Here is a 13,980-nt window from a genome sequence, read left to right on the forward strand (position 1 = left end):
AAAAAAAATCAGCAGAAAAGATGCGATGATGCCGATTTGAAATCTGCAGCATGTCATATTTAGGGCTTATGCACACCACCGTATGTATTTTATGTTCCACAAAAAACAGATCCGCAAAAAATACAGATGACGTCCATGTGAATTCCGTATTTTGCGGAACGGAACAGCTGGCCCCTAATAGAACAGTCCTATCCTTGTCCGTAATGCGGACAATAATAGAAGATGTTCTATTTGTTTGCAGAACGGAAATACAGACATAGGGCTCATGCACACAATGGTATTTTCTTTTCGGCCGTTCCCTTTTTTTTTTTTGCAGACCGTATGCAGAACCTTTCATTTCAATGGGTCCACAAAAAAAAATGAAGTTACTCCGTGTGCATTTGGTTTCCATATGTCCGTATTTTTGTTCCGCAAAAAAATAGAACATGTCCTATTATTGTCCGCATTATGGACAAGGATACGACTGTTCTATTAGGGGCCAGCTGTTCCGTTCCGCAAAATACAGAATGCACACGGACGTTATCTGTATTTTTTGCGGATCCGTTTCTTGCGGACCGCAAAATACATAAGTTCGTGTGCCTGAGCCCTTACGGAAACGGAATGCACCAGGAGTAACTTTCATTTTTTCGCGGACCCATTGAAATGAATGGTTCCGCATACAGTCCGCCAAAAAAACAGGACTGACACGGAAAGAAAATATATTCGTGTGCATGAGCCCTATACTGCGGATTTCACCCTTTCCAATGGAGAGGGTGAAATCCACTGGATTTTCCGACGCAAAAACCCCATATACATGTGGTTTTACATGCATTTTTGCAGCGGAAACCGTTATGGAATTTTCCGCTATATTTTCCATCAGCTGTGTCTCTGGCCCAAAGGTTCGGCCAGGCGTCAGGTTTCCTGAAGCAGTTTTGGAAACCAAAACCAAGAGTGAATTCAAAAAACAGAAGATTTAATTGTCTTATAATCCACTCCTTATTTTAGTAAACCCGACCGTGTTGGCGTACCCTTGTAAATTTCTCTTTCTGCCTCCTGCCCGTTTAACAAGGCGCATTGCCATGGAGATGGAAGGTGGGGGCAGCACAGGGGATAATGATCGTATCTGAGACAGAGAACAAACACTGCCACCTAGTGACGGCAGACGTGAACTGAAATGCCCTGTCACCTTGAGCAGGGAGGGACAGGGGCTATAGATTATAGGTTGCTCCTGTGTGTGTCATTTTTGTCGCTGTGTGATGGTGACAGAGTTGTCTGGATGATCCTGTTGTGTGACCCAGTTCTGAGTGCGAGGTGGAGCTGGGAGTGAGGGACGAGACGTGTTTGCTGCGCTGCACCTGAGCTGTGTTTACCTGGAAGGTATTGCCGTATAAGAGGGGGAGCGGATGTCAGGGTTGGCGCATATACATTGATGCTTCTCTTATGGGTGGGGGAGGAGGGGGCTGACATCATGTCTATATGTGGTGGTGGCTCCGTCAGTGTAGATGTGAGTGGGCGGTGGTTCTCTTGACGAGGTTTTATTACATGGCGTACTATTTGTCTGGGTTGTATTGCTATATTGCGTATGATGTTATATGTGCAGTCTCCAAATTCCGCCATTCCCTTTACATTTACGTATTATTACCGTACCTTTTTATATAAAAGATTACTGTGATGTATATGTGTCAGTGGGACGGGCGTTGGCATCAGAAGAAGATTAACCCCTGCCACAAATTGGGTTCCACGTATCCGCAGTGCTGTACCATAGGCTTCATGTTGCAGTATAGTCCTTACAACATTGTCTTACATTTACACATATGCTACGATATTCCAATGAATTAGCCCCCGGCCCTTTAAGGAGGTGAAAAAGAAGGCTGTCGGTAATTGTGGTACCGTATAATGCAGAGCTTTGATAAATGTGGAGCATATTTTACGCTCTGTGAGGGAGATTTATCAAACTGGCGTAAAGTAGAACTGGCTTAGTTGCCCCTAGCAACCAATCAGATTCCTCCTTTCATTTTTGACAGCTCCTTTGGAAAATGAAAGGTGGAATCTGATTGGTTGCTATGGGCTTCTAAGGCAGTTCTAATTACACCAGTTTGATAAATCTACCCCCTATATCTTTTTACGTACTTGCTTAAATGTTATAGAAATGATAATGTTTTTGTCATTTTTGAGTTGCAGTACCAGACTCAGCCTCTAGAAAAGAGTGGTGCTGTTTCTGAAAATAAGAACCGACCCATATTTTGAGACAATCCTACTTGTATTCATTATCAGTACTGAATAACTAATAATTATTACATTTGGTCCCTCATACCCTATGTTGTCCCCCGTGCCCCTAATCACCCGTTTTCAAAAAGTGCCAAATCCAATTCAACTCCCATATGGTCAGACAGACACCCAACTTTCCTAGACTTTTGAACAGCAGATCTACCTACTAAATCGCAGTACAGACACCGGGAACGCTGCTGTACAGGGCAAACTGCTACCAAAACTGGGAGAGAAGTACTGGCGGACATATCTGTTGACGCACATCCTTTCCGGAAAAGAGAGAAAAAAATGACAATTTTAAAGAAGACGACAACTTAATGGGAAGATTTATTAAAACTGGTGTAAAGGGAAACTGGCTTAGTTGCCCATAGCAACAATCAGATTCCACCTTTCATTCTTTAGAGATCCTATAGAAAATGAAAGGTGGCATCTGATTGGTTGCTATGGGCAACTAAGCCAGTTTCCCTTTACACCAGTGTTGATAAGGGTGCATTCACACGACCGGAATTCTGGGTCCGCATCAATTTTCATTTCAATGTGGCCACAAAAGATGCGGGCAGCACACCGTGTGCTGTCCGCATCCGTTGTTCCGTTCCGCGGCCCCGCAAAGAATATAGAGCAGGTGTTATTCTTGTCTGCAATCGTGGACAAGAATAGGCATTTTCTATATACAGTTGCAAGAAAAAGTATGTGAACCCTTTGGAATGATATGGATTTCTGCACGAATTGGTCATAAAATGTGATCTGATCTTCATCTAAGTCACAACAATAGACAATCACAGTCTGCTTAAACTAATAACAGACAAAGAATTACATGTAACCATGTTTTTATTGAACACACCATGTAAACATTCACAGTGCAGGTGGAAAAAGTATGTGAACCCTTAGACTAATGACATCTCCAAGAGCTAATTGGAGTGAGGTGTCAGCCAACTGGAGTCCAATCAATGAGATGAGATTGGAGGTGTTGGTTACAGCTGCCCTGCCCTATAAAAAACACACACCAGTTCTGGGTTTGCTTTTCACAAGAAGCATTGCCTGATGTGAATGATGCCTCGCACAAAAGAGCTCCCAGAAAACCCACGATTAAGAATTGTTGACTTGCATAAAGCTGGAAAGGGTTATAAAAGTATCTCCAAAAGCCTTGCTGTTCATCAGTCCACGGTAAGACAAATTGTCTATAAGCGGAGAAAGTTCAGCACTGCTGCTACTCTCCCTAGGAGTGGCCGTCCTGTAAAGATGACTGCAAGAGCACAGCGCAGACTGCTCAATGAGGTGAAGAAGAATCCTAGAGTGTCAGCTAAAGACTTACAAAAGTCTCTGGCATATGCTAACATCCCTGTTAGCGAATCTACGATACGTAAAACACTAAACAAGAATGGATTTCATGGGAGGATACCACAGAGGAAGCCACTGCTGTCCAAAAAAACATTGCTGTACGTTTACAGTTTGCACAAGAGCACCTGGATGTTCCACAGCAGTACTGGCAAAATATTCTGTGGACAGATGAAACCAAAGTTGAGTTGTTTGGAAGAAACACACAACACTATGGGCCAGATTTATCATGACTCTGACAGCTCACTCCACTTTAACATATGGCTAAAGTCAGTTTTAGCCAAGTCAGATTTATGATCGGCCCTTTAAGACTGTAATAAATGTGGTTTGTCGGTAGCAGTTTATCCGTCAGTAAGCAGCTTTACAAAAGTCGCACATCTTTACGAAAAAGTCGCACGTTTTTATGAAAAAGTCGCATGTTCTATTAAAAAGTCTCATAAGATAAGCATGGTCCTCACTGGAGTGAAATTGCGACTTTTTTGCGACTTTTTAAATAGTCCCAATAGTAAATCTGTCTAGAGATTAATTTACATAAGAAAACACGCCCACTTTCAGAAAACTAGCGAGCATAGTGCAGAGCAGAAAAAAGTCGCAAATTTGTGCGCAGTTTTAGCGTTTGGGACTTTTTGGGGGACTTTTTCACTCCATTATTCTGACCTGAGCTAATGATAAATCTGGCCCTATGTGTGGAGAAAAAGAGGCACAGCACACCAACATCAAAACCTCATCCCAACTGTGAAGTATGGTGGTGGGGGCATCATGGTTTGGGGCTGCTTTGCTGCGTCAGGGCCTGGACGGATTGCTATCATCGAAAGAAAAATGAATTTCCCAGTTTATCAAGACATTTTGCAGGAGAACTTAAGGCCATCTGTCCACCAGCTGAAGCTCAACAGAAGATGAATGTTGCAACAGGACAACGACCCAAAGCATAGAAGTAAATCAACAACAGAATGGCTTAAACAGAAGAAAATACGCCTTCTGGAGTGGCCCAGTCAGAGTCCTGACCTCAACCCGAGTGAGATGCTGTGGCATGACCTCAAGAAAGCGATTCACACCAGACATCCCAAGAATAATGCTGAAAGGAAACAGTTCTGTAAAGAGGAATGGTCAAGAATTACCCCTGACCGTTGTGCACGTCTGATCTGCAACTACAGGAAACGTTTGGTTGAAGTTATTGCTGCCAAAGAAGGTTCAACCAGTTATTAAATCTAAGGGTTCACATACTTTTTCCACCTTCACGGTGAATGTTTACATGGTGTGTTCAATAAAAACATGGTAACATTTAATTCTTTGTGTGTTATTAGTTTAAGCAGACTGTGATTGTCTATTGTTGTGACTTAGATGAAGATCAGATCACATTTCATGACCAATTTGTGCAGAAATCCATATCATTCCAAAGGGTTCACATACTTTTTTCTTGCAACTGTAGTGCTGGCCATGTGGTGTCCAGTATCTGTGTTTTGCGAATCCACAATTTGCGGACCGCAAAACACTTACGGTCGTGTGAATGCGCTCTAAATCTCTCAAGCAAGCTTGGCTATTTTCCGAAGTCCCATTGAAATGAATGGGAAGCGCACCACGCAAGTGCGACTACCGCTCCATTCACTTGTATGGGGCTTATGGAATTAGCCAAGCCAGCGCTCGGCCTTCAATGTCCCAGGTGGAACAACTCCAACGCGGATGACTGATGGGCTTCTGTTTACTAGTGTTGTGTTTATTTATTTATTTTTTATGTTTTTTTTTAAACTTTAAGTTGAAATGCCCTTTAATTATGACACAGGCCAGCTCGGATACACGCCCTATGGCTTATTTTCAGATTTCAAGCTTTTAAGTGCCTGTGATCAGTATATTCAGGGTTGGGCCTCACTGTTCTGCTCCCCAAGGAGACAGCTATAATGGTTCACCTCCCATCCTTTTTATAAACTGCCATAACTACCGCTACCTGAGAGGTTCAGCAAATCCATGAGTAATGGAGGCGTCTTTAGATATTATAGCGCTGGTCATCACGTTAACACCACTGATGAAGATGATGTAAGGCATGGGCTGCGGCACAGAACCTGTTTAGTTTTTGGATGTTTCACTTGTCATATTCTGCTAGATTTTCCCATTTTAGTAAATGTGGCACAAAAAAAGTTCTTGAAAATAGCAGAATTGTTATTTCACGGGTAGCGCAAGTAGTTACTAAAACGTACAGCAGAGAAGTCAGGTCCTAAGGGGCAGTTCAGGATTTTGTTTCGTAAAGGCTAAGGACACTGTTGGGACAGTTGTTGTTATGATTTCATTTTGGGCTAAAATCTTTTTTGCAATTGGTGTTTAGTAAAACTTTTGAGCCGTTTTTGTGATGCCGGGATTAAATTTCAGTCTATTTGCAGACTGTCACTTTCTGATATCTCTGATCTCCTGACCTCATAAACACTCACCAAACTAATAGCTAGTGATGGCCAGTTCGCATTGTTCGCCCGCGAACATATGCGGGCTGCCATCTTTTTTCACAAGTCTGGCGAGGCACAGGTAAGCCCTTACCTGTGCCTGTGCACGAGCCGGTCTGAAAACAAGTGCGGTCAGCGGGAGCAGGCAGTTTTCGAGAACAGCCACCGGGGGCCTTCATCGGGCTGTTCTCGGAACTGCCTGCTCCTGGTGACCGCATTTGTTTTCAGACCGGCTCGCGGCACAGGCACAGGTAAGGACTTACCTGTGCCTCGCCGGACTTGTAAAAAAAGATGGCACCCCGCATATGTTCGTGGGCGAACAATGCGAACTGGCCATCACTGCTAATAACAATATGGCTTACATGAGTGTTTATGAGGTCAGGAGATCAGAGATAAGGCTTTACATGAGCCATCAGCTAAGGGGACAGAGTAAACAGAAAGTGACGGTCTGCAAATAGACTGAACCACTGTATCACAAAAGGCGCTGAAAATTTTAATAAAGTCTAAAAGCAAAAATGATTTTGAGCCCAAAATTTGTAGAAAGCAATAATATAATAAATTGCCCCTGAAGGTGTTCATAGCCTTTAATTTCTGTTCCACCCAGCGAGACCTGTGAAGAGATCTATACTTACCTGTTCCCAGTGCTCTGTTCAGGCTCCTAGGTCACGTGCGCCGCTGCCTCAGCAGTGACATGTCCAGGGCCAGACTGGGAACTTAAAGTAGCCCTGGAAAAAAATTAAAGTGGCCCCCTGTTGAAGGCGAGTCCAAATTGACAGAAGGTGGGGTAACAAAAGTAGGCAGGTACAACAGAAGTAGGCAGGGGCTACAATACCATAGTGCAGCACAAAATACCGCCTCAGCAGAACCAAATACCACAGTGCGACATAAAATACTGCCTCAGTAGAACCAAATACTACAGTACAGCATAAAATACTGTCCTAGCACCATACTGAGGGCGGTGATACAGCTGAATTCAGGAAGGCACCTGCAGCTGCTGGCCAGGAGCCCAGGTACCTGATGCTCCTACATTAATGCTGAGAGCATCAGATCGTTATGTACCTGGACTGCGACCACAAGGAGGGCTCGGACAGCCCCCTGGTCATCAGCCCACTGGGACATTTTCCTGTAAGACATATGACCAGTCTGCCCCCTGACATGTCCCCACTTGGCACATCACTGGGTCACGTACCGCTCGGGTACACATGACTACTGAGGTGCCCTGGACCCCATGTGTGCAGGAAGTTTACATGTGAGGAAGAGAAGTCTGCTGAAGAGCCTGAAGTGAGCGGTGGGAGGCAGGTACCGGTAAGTATAGGTTTATACACAGGTCCCGCTGGGTAGAGGGAATTTTATAAAAAAACAAAATCCTAGACCCCTTTAAAGTGCATTCCCCTGCCCCCAGATAAAACCTATGGCAGTAACATGGCCACACGTTTCAACCACCTGGATTACAAATTGCATGACATTTTAAGCTCCTCTCCAGGAGCTGTCATGGGGAGCTGCACAATTTATCATCCAGCTTTCCCAATAATTGCTACAACTAAGAAGCAGTATCATAGGATAGGTCATCAATACAGGATAAGAGGACAACCCCTTTAAATCCTGCATAACTCGACGGAGGAGGTCGACTCAAAGACTTTTATTTCGTGATTCATACGGAATTATAGAAAATGATATGTTCTCCGCGCAAATACAGAGAGGACGGTGATGTCATCCCAAACAATTTGTCATCTCGTCAGGCTTTCATTTACCTATTATCCCTCTATTAGTACAGTTCACTGCAGATCAATGGGCTTTGTGTCTGCGCTACAGGTAGATAAAGGCCCCTTGCTTCCTCTTTGGATGGGATTCTACAAGTACATGTCTGTGGCCATGCAAAGCACCTGCTCATAGCCTGGCGGCTCAGTCCGGTTATGCAAAGCGTCTGACAATACCCTCACTGAGAGCCCAGAGAGGTAACTACAGGTGATGTGCCTCTATGTTTGCGCATTAAAGGGCTATGTAGCCTACAATCAGCAGTGATACATATATGGAAGCATACTGCCCAGATCTGAAAGAGTGGGGTGCACACATTACGTCATGCCTCAAATCCCACCCAATCCCTGTCCATACCCGCAAAGAGTAATGATGCCCCCTTAGTACCCAGTAAGTGCCCCTCACACAGTATCATGCCCGCTAAGTGGACCACCTCACAGCATGACACCCCTTTGGTGCTTTCCAACACAGTATAATGCTCCATTGTTGCGTCCCTACATAGTATGATGCCCTCTTAAAGGGCATCTGTCAGCAGATTTGCACCTATGACACTGGCTGACCTGTTACATGTGCGCTTGGCAGCTGAAGGCATCTGTGTTGGTCCCATGTTCATATGTGCCCGCATTGCTGAGAAAGATTATGTTTTATTATATGCAACTGAGCCTCTAGGAGCCGTAGCCGTTACACCTAGAGGCCCTGCTCTCTCTGCAACTGCCGGGCCCTCTGGACTTTGACAGGGCCAGGTGTGATGACATTTGCACTGCCTGGTCCTGTCAATTGGGCAATGAGCGCTTCCATTGTGGAAACGCTCATCTCTACATATTCAACTGCATCGCTGTACTCAGGACAGCAATACAGTTGAATACTGCGACGGGGCATGGGAGCAATGTCTCCATGGCCCACCACTTCCTCTAATAGGCTTTAGTCCTAATCAGAGAGCGGTGTCATCATTATCGCGCTGCCTGAGCCGGGCTGCATAGAGCTCAGGGCACAGACTAATGGGGGTAAGTATTTGAGTTTATTATTTTTATGTGGCAGCATGGTGTTGGGCCACAATGGGGTCGGGGTCATTATTTTGGAACTGGAGAAATCACTATGGGGGCACTGCAGCTGTAAAAGAGTATTTTTGTACTTGGCAAACATTATAAGGGGGCCATTATGGGGACATCTGTTCTACTGGAGGCACTAAAAGGGGGTAGTTTTTTTGTACTTAGCACACATTATAAGGCCTTTTGCACACAAACTTTTTTTTCCGTTTCCGTATGCGGAACCATTCATTTCAATGGTTCCGCAAAAAAATGGAATGTACTCCGTATTTCCGTATATGTGTTCCGTATCCGTTCAGTTTTTGCTGAACCGTCTATTGAAAATTTTATGCCCAGCCCAATTTTTTTATGTACTTACTGTATAAACATTATTGTATGCTTCCGTTTCCATGTGCAATCCGCAAAAAACGGATCACAAACGCGGAACGGAAACACTACTCAAACCAAAAAAACTGTATGCTTTCAGTCAGAACCGATAGTGAAGTATTCTGAGAACTTCCCTGTCACAGAGAACCGTGTCTAAGCCTAGAAGGTCGCCCTTTAAAAATCATTTGAAACAATGGACACCAAGAACAACCAAGAACATGTTCCTCAACTCTAACAAGAATAGAGGGCTCAAAATGTCCTAATGGGGGTTATCACCAGCAGCCTAGCCTCACATGAAGATAACTAATTGCCTTTATTAGCTTAGATAGACTGCCCACTAGTACGCCTAGCTGGTAAATCTACATCCCCCACCTTCCTGGCTCTGCTCAGTCATTGAAACGACTGAAAGAGGGGAGGGGGCTCTTCTCAGCCCATGCATGCAGTTTAGTGTATGTGATCGGATGAGACTGCCTGGGGAAGCTTTACTACATGTAGTTAGCTGGTTTGGGTTCATAGGCTTTTTTTTTTAGCAAATATCAACTTGGTGTACCCACCTTTTGGGTCTTCACCCCATTAGGCCCTTAGAAGTATGAACCAAACGAGGTCGTACACATGAACAGCCATCTCTCCCAACTAGCACATAACTGGGCATAGGGAGAAGGATATAAACCACTGCCGGGCACTTCTCCAACAACATATCAAACAAGTTGAAATCCAATCCTTCTTTTCCCCAACAGTAGATGTTGGCCTATCCAATTAAGGATATTTTCGGCCTTACCAACCAGTTGTATCCATTACTATTCTTTAAAAGCACTGAGCATCTTGTGTGTGTTTATTTCTATATGATGTTATTTCAGAAGAAACTTCAGACATAGGTTGATTGTTCACCAACCTCATCTGGCTGGAGAGCTGTGTCTAATTTTGTGATGTTGGAGGATATACAACAGATCCACATACAGATCTGTTTACCCAGGCCACCAGAATACCAAACCAGAAGACATCACTCTGGTAGCTTCACAGCACCTGGCACGGACGTACAAATCATTGGGAAAGATAATTTTCTCCTGTGAAATCCATATTATTTGAGAAATTTAAGGAGAAACTCATACAAGATGTTTGACCATGTGGCAGGCGCAGCACTATGAAGTGCCTTTTGCGCTGGGACATTAGAAGAATTTTGGTATCTCTGACTTTTAGTCTAACCAGACTGTCTATTACTCTGTAATTCCTCTTGCGCTGTTCTATGGAAGCAGTAGGTTTAAAGAGCACATTAAATGCTTGAAATAACTTCTTTATTAACTTCAACTTTTCTTCATATATAACACTGCGGCCTCCGCAGCAGATAGTCAATGTACAAAACACTTGTTGCAAAAAGATTCATAAAATGGCGGTATGCAGAAGATGGTGGTTCAATCTGTCATTCAACATAAAATGGTGGATATACTTCTCTCTTCAGTATCTGTTCTCTCACTTTAAGTTATTTAAGCACTTTATGATCTCTCTGAGAGGTATATCTGAGGTCTAACCAATAGTTCACTTGCTCTACTTGGTTTGCAGTTTGCTCTATACATTTGCTTATGATCTGGTATGAGCAGTTCGCATTTGTATGCAATTTGTTTGGATTGTTTGATCCATTGTGGAAGCGCTCATCTCCATAGTCATCTGTATCGCCGTCCTCATGATGGCGATACAGATGACTGTCCTGTGGCGGGGCAGGGGAGGGAGAGGCGTCTCCCTTCCCTGTTCCTCTGATAGGCTGCGGGCCTTGTGCCAGCAGCCTATCATAGGCCGGTCCAGGCGGCGCAATGACGTCATTGCGCCGCCTGAGCGGCACAGTGCAGGACACAGGGCGGAAGAGGCCTGCATCGCCTCGCTGCCATAAGGAGGTAAGTATATAGAGGGGGGGGTGGGGGGGAAGGCACTTGTTACTGGCACATGATTTGGGGGGGAGAGGCACTTGTTACTGGCACATGATTTGGGGGGAGGCACTTGTTACTGGCACATGATTTTGGGGGTGGGAGAGGCACTTGTTACTGGCACATGATTTGGGGGGGGAGGCACTTGTTACTGGCACATGATTTGGGGGGGGGAGAGGCACTTGTTACTGGCACATGATTTGGGGGGAGGCACTTGTTACTGGCACATGATTTTGGGGGGGGGGGAGGCACTTGTTACTGGCACATGATTTGGGGGGGGAGGCACTTGTTACTGGCACATGATTTGAGGGGGAGGCACTTGTTACTGGCACATGATTGGGGGGGAAAGGGCACTTGTTACTGGCACATGATTGGGGGGAGAGGCACTTGTTACTGGCACATGATTGGGGGGAGAGGCACTTGTTACTGGCACATGATTGGGGGGAGAGGCACTTGTTACTGGCACATGATTGGGGGGCATCTGTGGGGGCAATTTTTACTAACACATTATTGGGAGGCACTATGGGGACACTTCTTACTGCAGGGATCTCAAGTCTCCCGGACGTTCATGGAGTCTCCCGCTATTAGATAACCTTTCCGGCAACCTGTAGCAGTGTCCCCTTCTCGGCGCGTGTGCACAGTGCAAGAAGAAGCCGATGCCAGCAGTCCGCAATGGCGCATCAGGCTGAGCCTGTGCGCACACGCGGGATCTCAAAACGGGAGGAGGGGGAGGGAGGGAGAGGCGGCACTGAGGAGTAGAAGGCGGCGCTGGGCACGAACGGCGATGCGTGCGGCCGGGCACCATGCATCCACAGACCTCCCCTGCTTGGGCACCTTAATTCAATGATTGACAGGTTAGTAAAACCTGTTTTTCCGCAGAATAAAGCCACAAATAGCTTTTATAAGGCCACCTTAGAAATCAGAATGCTACCCTGGACATGAGCATATGTTGAGCTCACAGGGCTTATAGGTGGTGACAGAATCCCTTTAATCATATACATAAATATGATAATTTGGGGCAGGGTAATGAGCCCAGTCCTCCACACCATAGAGCAAAGTGTGCAGATACTGCATATGTATGAAAAATGGAATAAAAAGTTTGTGGGGGGAAAAAAAAAAAAAAAAAGAAAACCTCCCGGAAATGAGAAGTGCACCTCCCTGAAATTAGTTTTTGCAGGTTGGGATGTCTGTTACTGGCACATTATGGGGGGGCACTATGGAGAAGGGGGGAAGGAGCACTAAATGCATCAGTGATCACTAAATGCATCTCTTCTCTTGGTAGAGCTGGGCCCCATGGCAGCTGTCAATCCTGCCTGCAGTTATGCCCATGGGTCCAGAAAAACTACTCACTCACACTTGGCTGTCCCAAAATAATGGCGCACTGACACATAGTTCCACACCCTTACATAGGATATCTTTGGGACCCCCAATACTGGCTTCTATACAGACCCGCCCCAATTAATATCTGATTCCAGAATAGCAGTACATTGGAATTTGGAATAGTAACATGATACCTCAGCCACCTCCAGAACAGGGGTGCTAGGAACCAGCGAAGACTCACGGGGGCACATGTATCAAAAATATAAACCTTACCCTTAGGCCTCCTACACACGAACGTGTGCTGCGCGTTGCCGTATTGCAAACCGCATTTGCGGATCCGCAATACACGGGCGCCGTTCCGTGGGCATTCCGCATCACGGATGCGGACCCATTCCTTTCAATCAGTCCGCAAATCCGGAGATGCGGAACGGAACCCTACGGAGTGCTTCCGCGGGGTTTCGTCCCGTACTTCCGTTCCGCAAAAAGATAGAACATGTCCTATCTTTTTACGGAACGGGCGGATCGCGGACCCCTTAAAGTGAATGGGTCCGCGATCCATCCGCTGCGGCTGCCCCACGGTCGTTGTTCGTGCACGACCCCGGGGCGCACACGTTCGTGTGCAGGAGGCCTTACTATAGAAATGAGAGTACAAAGTCTGTATACTCCCTAATCCGACTGTGTGACCGCGCACTGACTCATGGCCTGCCCTCGCTATGTACCAATTTGGGGGCTGGATGAGAAATGCCTTCTATAACGAAAGGAGGAGGCAATACACATAAATCAGGGCCTGTCTATATAAATCCCAGTCGCTGGCTGCCTGGATTACATACATAGCATCCTCCTGTATGGGGACAGACACTTCCTCCCATCCCCCTCCCCTCTATGGAAGGACCCTTTGTGCCAATTTGTATCACAACAACTTGAAGCTGCCTGCGTAATTCTAAAAGTCAGTGATGAAATCCTCTTATTGTAGACAGGCAGCCTGGCATGGGGGGGCATCGGGTGTGTGTGTGGGGGGGTGGTAGCGGCTTAGGAGGGTGGGTAGACTGGAGGCGAGGGGCTATTCAGCACTTGGGCGGCATAAAGTCTCCAGTGTAGATTGTGTGTTGTGTCAGTGTGGCTGCCAGCGTTGGCGCACACAGTGCCCCCTCTATCTGGGCTCTGCACCGTGTCGGCCAGGCCGCTCCAGCTGCTGCTGGTCCTTTGAGTAAGCGCACGGGGTATTGTCACGTCCTAGAGGAAGCTTTATTGATCTTCTTAGCCGTCTCTTTTGACGGATAATAGGGAGCGTTGATCTCCCCCTGGGAGGGTATGAATATTCACATCCTCCCCCCCAATAAGGGAGAGTGGGGGGAGCATGTCCAAAAGCTCAGCTCGCCTCCCATTGGACTCTTTCATTATCCCTGGTACCCAGTTCCCATCGATCTCCTTCTTCTTCCCCTGGTGACACTTGCGAGGAGGGACCGAGGGAGTGACTCACAGGCACACTCAGACACACACGCCCGAGCAGCAGAGAGAGGTGAGTGCCGAGGTGCAGTACTGCCATATATGTGTATATATATATAT

General features: G+C 46.0%; 1 protein-coding gene across 2 annotated transcripts in view; it reads left to right on the forward strand.

Annotated features, from left to right (window-relative positions):
• The first annotated feature begins 1,236 nt into the window (after nucleotides 1–1,236).
• LOC122927345 (mucin-17-like) overlaps nucleotides 1,237–13,980 on the forward strand; it is a 35,039-nt gene continuing 22,295 nt past the window's right edge. Inside the window, exon 1 of one of the 2 annotated variants that reach the window (XM_044279100.1) lies at nucleotides 1,237–1,356. The gene's annotated coding sequence lies outside the window, so the exon portion shown is untranslated. Of the gene's footprint in view, nucleotides 1,357–13,547; nucleotides 13,934–13,980 lie in introns of those variants that run through there. The other variant, XM_044279101.1, reaches the window with a different exon arrangement.

Source organism: Bufo gargarizans, chromosome 2 (assembly GCF_014858855.1).
Source record: "Bufo gargarizans isolate SCDJY-AF-19 chromosome 2, ASM1485885v1, whole genome shotgun sequence".
Classification (NCBI taxonomy): domain Eukaryota; kingdom Metazoa; phylum Chordata; class Amphibia; order Anura; family Bufonidae; genus Bufo; species Bufo gargarizans.